Raw genomic sequence first — 7,138 nt, forward strand, 5'->3', positions numbered from 1 at the left:
GCTCAGGTGGTCGATGATAATTTTGGCGGCCTTCCTGTGACATCGGGTGGTGTAGTTGTCCTGGAGGGCAGGTAGTTTGCCCCTGGTGATGTGTTGTGCAGACCTCACTATCCTCTGGAGAGCCTTGCGGTTGTGGGCAGAGTTGCCGTACCAGGCGGCCCAACAGACAGCCCAACAGGATGCTCTTGATTGTGCATCTGTAAAGGTATGTGTTTTTTGTTTTTGGTGACAAGCCAAATTTCTTCAGCCTCCTAAGGTTGAAGAGGTGCTGCTGCACCTTCTCACCACGCTGTCTGTATGGGTAAACCATTTCAGTTTGTCCGTGATGTCCCTCTGCTGTTTCCTGAAGTCTCCTTTGTTTTGTTGACGTTGAGTGAGAGGTTATTTTCCTGACACCACACTCCGAGGGCCCTCACCTCCTCCCTGTAGGCCGTCTCGTCGTTGTTGGTAATCAAGTCTGAGAACTTGATGATTGAGTTGGAGGCTCAAAGACCTACCCTCACCACCTGAGGCGGCCGGTCAGAAAGTCCAGGACCCAGTTGCACAGGGTGGGGTTGAGACCCAGGCTTAATGACGAGTACTATGGTGTTAAATGCTGAGATGTAATCCATTCTTATGTAACAGTATAACTTTAGACCGTCCCCTCGCCCGGGTATGGGCGCGAACTTCACCCTCACGAAGCATCGTTACCCATCGCTACTTCAAGGTCTCAGAGCAAGTGACGTCACCGATTGAAACGCTATTTAGCGCGAACACCGCTAAATAGCGTCATCCCCCCTTTGACCTCCTCCTTTTCCGCAGCAACGATGATCCGGGTCAACAGCATCAATATAAGTATAACTTTCGTTACCCATCGCTACTTCAAGGTCTCAGCGCAAGTGACGTCACCGATTGAAACGCTATTTAGCGCGAACACCGCTTACTAGCTAACCATTTCACATCCGTTACATAGTAGTGGAATATAGGTATTCCTCTTGTCCAGATGAGTTAGGGCAGTATTGTCTGTGAACCTATAGGGGCTGTAAGCTAATTGGAGTGGGTCCAGGTAGGGTGGAGGTGATGTGATCCTTGACTAGTCTCTCAAAGCACTTCACCTTTATTTAAGTCAGTTAATAACAAATTCTTGTTTTCAATGCCTCTTTGGCAGAAGGACAGATTTGTACCTCGTCAGCTCGGGGATGTGATCTTGCAACCTTTCGGTTACTGTTGTGCGCTCGGTTACTGTCCAACGCTCTAACCACTAGGCTACGCTGCCGCCCTGATGACGGAAGTGAGTGCTACGGGGTCGTTTAGTCGTTTAGCTCAGTTACCATAGCTTTCTTGGGAACATGAACAATGGTGGCCCTCTTGAAGCATGTGGGAACGGCAGACTGGGATAGGAATTGATTGAATATGTCCGTAAACACACCAGCCAGCTGGTCTGCGCATGCTCTGAGGACACGACTAGGGATGCAGTCTGGGCCGGCAGCCTTGCGATGGTTAACACGTTTAAATGTTTTACTCACGTTGGCTACGGTGAAGGAGAGCCTGCAGGTTTTGGTGCTGATGATTATTACACAGCACTCTGATCCTCTGCATTGTAATTCTCCATTTAGTCACACCAACTCCTCATGACACCAACTCCTCACTTAAATGGACAGTGAAAGAATGATAAACCAGGACTTAATTATTGGGTGATGGTAGTCTGATCGTCAGCTAATGTGTTACAGTCAATATAATGCTAAATGTGCTCATGACAGGCACAAGTGATATGATATGCAAATTGTCTACTGCAAATTCGGATGGGGCGGCAGGTAGCCTAGCGGTTAAGAGCATTTGGACAGTAACTGAAAGGTCGCTGGTTAGATTCCACAAGTCAACTAGGTTGAATCATTCAATGTGCCCTTGAGCAAGGCACTTAACCCGAATTGCTCCAGTAAGTTGCTCTGAATAAGAGTGTCTGCTAAATTACTACATTTATTTTATTTTATGGATAATAGCTGGATTCAGGTGTTCTTAATGTTTTGTGCACTCAGTGTCCGTTGGCATTCATTTTTGCCACTACCAAACTAGAGTATATTGGCCACCAGATGGTAGTAGACACCAATATTATGTTCCATAAACTTCAAATTTACCAATTGTATTTTTCAAGATCCTGTAGGAAAGGCAAATGGCCATCACTAGAGAAGGAGCAGGCTCTCTGACAAATACCTGCCAAATCACTTGCACAGGAAGCCTACAAAACTAAGGCATTCCACACTGCTTTACTCATTAGCAGCTGAAGGGGACAATGACAAGTCCTCTTTTTCTCTCCAGAGGAGCAGGAGTGGATGGAGGTGACCCTGAGGAGTGACTGTCTGAATTGTTGTTCTCTACATGCCACTATCCCCAGTCTGTCTTCTATCTGGAGTCAGTGCTCATTGACACCATGATCCATCTTTATCCTCAGACGCAGATTGGGATTTAGGGAGATTGCATTTTTAGAAATAGCTACAACCTTGTGTCTGCCAGTGAGAGATGGCTGTGTGAATGGGGTTATGGCAACACTGCAGTTGCATCATTCACAGAAATAGTAGCTTGAATGCAGGCAAGCCTTAATAAAAACATCTGTCACTGTAGCACATCCCATGTCTGCTCTGAACTGGTGCTGCGTCACTTGTCACCCACTGTCATTGAGAATCATAGGCTTCGGTTGTGTGCGAGTGGGCTGTGTGTGTAATGTGACTTTGTGTGTAATGTATTTACAAAGTTGCTTCCATCCATAGATAACCGTAAACCCTATTGTAAATATATTACAGATTAGCCATATTGTGTCCAAAATCACACTACCCAAATCACTGGGCAGATTGAATTGCTCTTGATTATTTTGGAGAGGAACTGAATGGGTTTGGAGTGGATGTGGCTGGCGGGGGATGAATAATTAGCATAAACACACTTGGTCCCATTCCTACATTTCATTACTTACTACTCCCGTGGTGCTGTCCTATTGGTTGGAATAGCAATTTTTGAATTGACCATTCAACAGAAGGTATGTAAAGATCATGTATTTTTGTTGCTTTGGGTAGGGAAAGGGGGTGGTAGTGGTCCTTGGTGTGTACATGTTTTCCTACATTATCAGGACCAGAACTTCCTGACAAGTCACCAGAATGTACTGAAAAAGTAGGAAAACAAGATCAAATCCATGTCCTGAATTTGTTAAAATTATATTTTAGACTTAAAGGTTCAGGGTTTGGGGTTAAGGTTAGGAGTTAGGGAAAAAGTCCAGAGAATTCGCATTAAAAATGCTGTGTATGTGTGTATGAGAGAGAGATGAATGGGCTGAAGAGGTGAGGATATTGGTCAGATAATAGAATTATACATGGGTTTGTGGGTTAGTTGAAGTAGGGGGTTTGTATTTTCCTTTTAGTTTCATCATCTTGACATTTTAAGAAAAGGTGACATTATTTGTTGCAGACGGTGAAGCCAACGGTATTTTTTTGTCTAGTTTTGCGATGCATGAATCAATACAAGTTTAAATCTGTAGGTTATAAATATATCTTTATATATTGTATCACAGGGGCATCATGTGCTTTTAGTCTCTCACTCTCATGGTCAGCACTCTACCCCTCTCTATCCCTTTCTCACCCCACCTTTCTCTGACAGGTCCTAGAGCTGACCTGTGGTTACGGGGTGACTCAGTTGCAGGTCAAATCAATAATATTCACTCCTTATTACCATGTAATTACTCCCCATTGATCGCAGAGTAAAGGCCACTGTTCAGGAATCGGACTCCTCTGCTTGGCTTGTGACGGCTGTGGGGATACTATGTTCTTAACGCAAACAAGACCAATATAACACCATGCTTAAGCCATTTCACCTAACATGATCCCTTTTGCCTCTTCCCACTTAATCACATTTGTAGCAGCAAAGAAAATGCCCCCCACCCACCACCACCCAGCCTATACTAAAAGCTTTAATAACAGCTTTAATGATCAATATTTCTCCCTCTCTTGAGCACACCGTAATTGCATGTGACCACCATGAAACCACTGAACCATTCATTGTTAGAATATATGCATGACTGTGTTGGTTTATATGCTGTTCATGTATTATTTTTCCTGTGGTGTGTAACATAAAGCTCTCACCTCTTTCCCAACAAGAGCAGATCTCCAGATCAGCACGTCGTTTTTAGGCAATTTGAGCCAGCAGAAAATATAAAAGTGTATTTTGCGAGACCGTCAAAGTGCAGACAGAAGAAAATGAATGTCTTTCTTTCTGATTGAGGAGCTGACGTGTAGTTTGTCAAAGGGTGTGCGTGGCGTTCTCTAATAAAGAGGCAGATTGGTGTTGTCTCTGGTGATTTATACTGGGCTTCTGTGTGTACCGGAGGAGAGAGAAGTTCATTAAAACACAGACACTCGTCTCCTCATTTCAGCCTGGACAGGCTGTGCAAATCACAACCCCAGCATTTACGGTCTTTATTTTTATTTTTTATGACAAAGCCTAGTACTGCTTGCTTTAAAAACAAAAATGTTATTGAGGGCCTGCGATTCCTGCTTATGCCGTTTTCTCACCACCAGCCTATAAGAGACGGATGAAAACACACTTATTGTTGTCCAACTCTTTTTGGTACCACAAATTCCTTTCGCTTGTGTGTAGTAATTAAAATGCTTTTTTTGAAATAGGTGCCAGCATCATTCTTGATAAACAGCTAATGACCTGGCTCAGTCTCAGTAAGTGGAATTAATAACATGGAAAAACTGCCCTGTTCATCCATTTGGCACATCGAGTCTACAGTGCAACCTTCAGGAGACTGTATTCATCAACAGGATCTGCCACAACTAAAGGATTAAAGATCATCATTCAGACAAAAAAATCTGTTCTATCACACAAGGTTAAAGTCCTGTGGGGAAAGATATTATTTCTCATCACCGGAGGTGTTTCGAGGTCTGACTGTGGGTCACAAATGCTATTCCTCAAACTTTAGTCTTAATTACTGTGGCCTGTCCTGCTGACTGCATATTCTAGAGCAGTTTGTCACAGGAGGCAGCCCCATTCCCAACAACAAGGAGGAGCAATATCCATTTTTCTTTGGGGGAACAGTGAGAATACATCTCCCAGGGAGAGTCCAAGAGAGAGCACGCAGCGGCATCCAGGACACACGGCACAAGTGTGTCCTGCTGTATCCCAGGCTTGGCGTGGTGCTGCTGCCTGCACTGTGCATCAGTCTGGTGATAGAGATGGCAGCTCATTTACAGAGAGGCTCTCAATTACTTACTTACTTACTTACTTACTTACTTGTCTTCACTGACATTTTCAAACTCTCCCTGACTGAGTCTGTAATACCTACATGTTTCAAGCAGACCACCATAGTCCCTGTGCTTAAGAAAGCGAAGGTAACCTGCCTAAATGATTACTGCCCCTTAGCACTCACGTCGATAGCCATGAAATGCTTTGACAGGCTGGTCACTTCAACAGCATTCTCCCAGATACCATAGGTTAAACTCCAATTCGCATACTACCCCAACAGACCCATAGATGACACAATCTCAATAGCACTCCACACTGCCCTTTCACACCTGAACAAAAGGAAAATCTATGTGAGAATGCTGTTCATTGACTACAGCTCAGCATTCAACACAAAGCTCATCACTAAGCTAAGGACCCTGGGACTAAACACCTCCCTCTGCAACTGGATCCTGGACTTCCTGACGGGCCGCCCCCAGGTGGTAAGGGTAGGCAACAACACGTCTACTACACTGATCCTCAACACTGGGGTCCCTCAGGTGTGTGTGCTCAGTCCCCTCCTGTACTCCCTGTTCACCCATGCCTGCGTGGCCAAACACGACTCCAACACCATCATTAAGTTTGCTGACGACAACAATGGTAGGCCTGATCACCAACAACGATGAAACAGCCTATAGGGTGGAGGTCAGAGACCTGGCAGTGTGGTGCCAGGACAACAACCTTTCCCTCAATGTGAGCAAGACAAAGAAGCTGATTGTGGACTATGTTAGTGATGGCTGTTTAACAGTCTGATGGCCTAGAAGCTGTTTTTCAGTCTCTTGGTCCCAGCTTTGATGCACCTGTACCGACCTCACCTTCTGGATGATAGCGGGGTGAACAGGCAGTGGCTCAGGTGGTCGATGATAATTTTGGCGGCCTTCCTGTGACATCGGGTGGTGTAGTTGTCCTGGAGGGCAGGTAGTTTGCCCCTGGTGATGTGTTGTGCAGACCTCACTATCCTCTGGAGAGCCTTGCGGTTGTGGGCAGAGTTGCCGTACCAGGCGGCCCAACAGACAGCCCAACAGGATGCTCTTGATTGTGCATCTGTAAAGGTATGTGTTTTTTGTTTTTGGTGACAAGCCAAATTTCTTCAGCCTCCTAAGGTTGAAGAGGTGCTGCTGCACCTTCTCACCACGCTGTCTGTATGGGTAAACCATTTCAGTTTGTCCGTGATGTCCCTCTGCTGTTTCCTGAAGTCTCCTTTGTTTTGTTGACGTTGAGTGAGAGGTTATTTTCCTGACACCACACTCCGAGGGCCCTCACCTCCTCCCTGTAGGCCGTCTCGTCGTTGTTGGTAATCAAGTCTGAGAACTTGATGATTGAGTTGGAGGCTCAAAGACCTACCCTCACCACCTGAGGCGGCCGGTCAGAAAGTCCAGGACCCAGTTGCACAGGGTGGGGTTGAGACCCAGGCTTAATGACGAGTACTATGGTGTTAAATGCTGAGATGTAATCCATTCTTATGTAACAGTATAACTTTAGACCGTCCCCTCGCCCGGGTATGGGCGCGAACTTCACCCTCACGAAGCATCGTTACCCATCGCTACTTCAAGGTCTCAGAGCAAGTGACGTCACCGATTGAAACGCTATTTAGCGCGAACACCGCTAAATAGCGTCATCCCCCCTTTGACCTCCTCCTTTTCCGCAGCAACGATGATCCGGGTCAACAGCATCAATATAAGTATAACTTTCGTTACCCATCGCTACTTCAAGGTCTCAGCGCAAGTGACGTCACCGATTGAAACGCTATTTAGCGCGAACACCGCTTACTAGCTAACCATTTCACATCCGTTACATAGTAGTGGAATATAGGTATTCCTCTTGTCCAGATGAGTTAGGGCAGTATTGTCTGTGAACCTATAGGGGCTGTAAGCTAATTGGAGTGGGTCCAGGT

Source organism: Oncorhynchus clarkii, chromosome 6 (genome assembly GCF_045791955.1).
Source record: "Oncorhynchus clarkii lewisi isolate Uvic-CL-2024 chromosome 6, UVic_Ocla_1.0, whole genome shotgun sequence".
Lineage (NCBI taxonomy): Eukaryota > Metazoa > Chordata > Actinopteri > Salmoniformes > Salmonidae > Oncorhynchus > Oncorhynchus clarkii.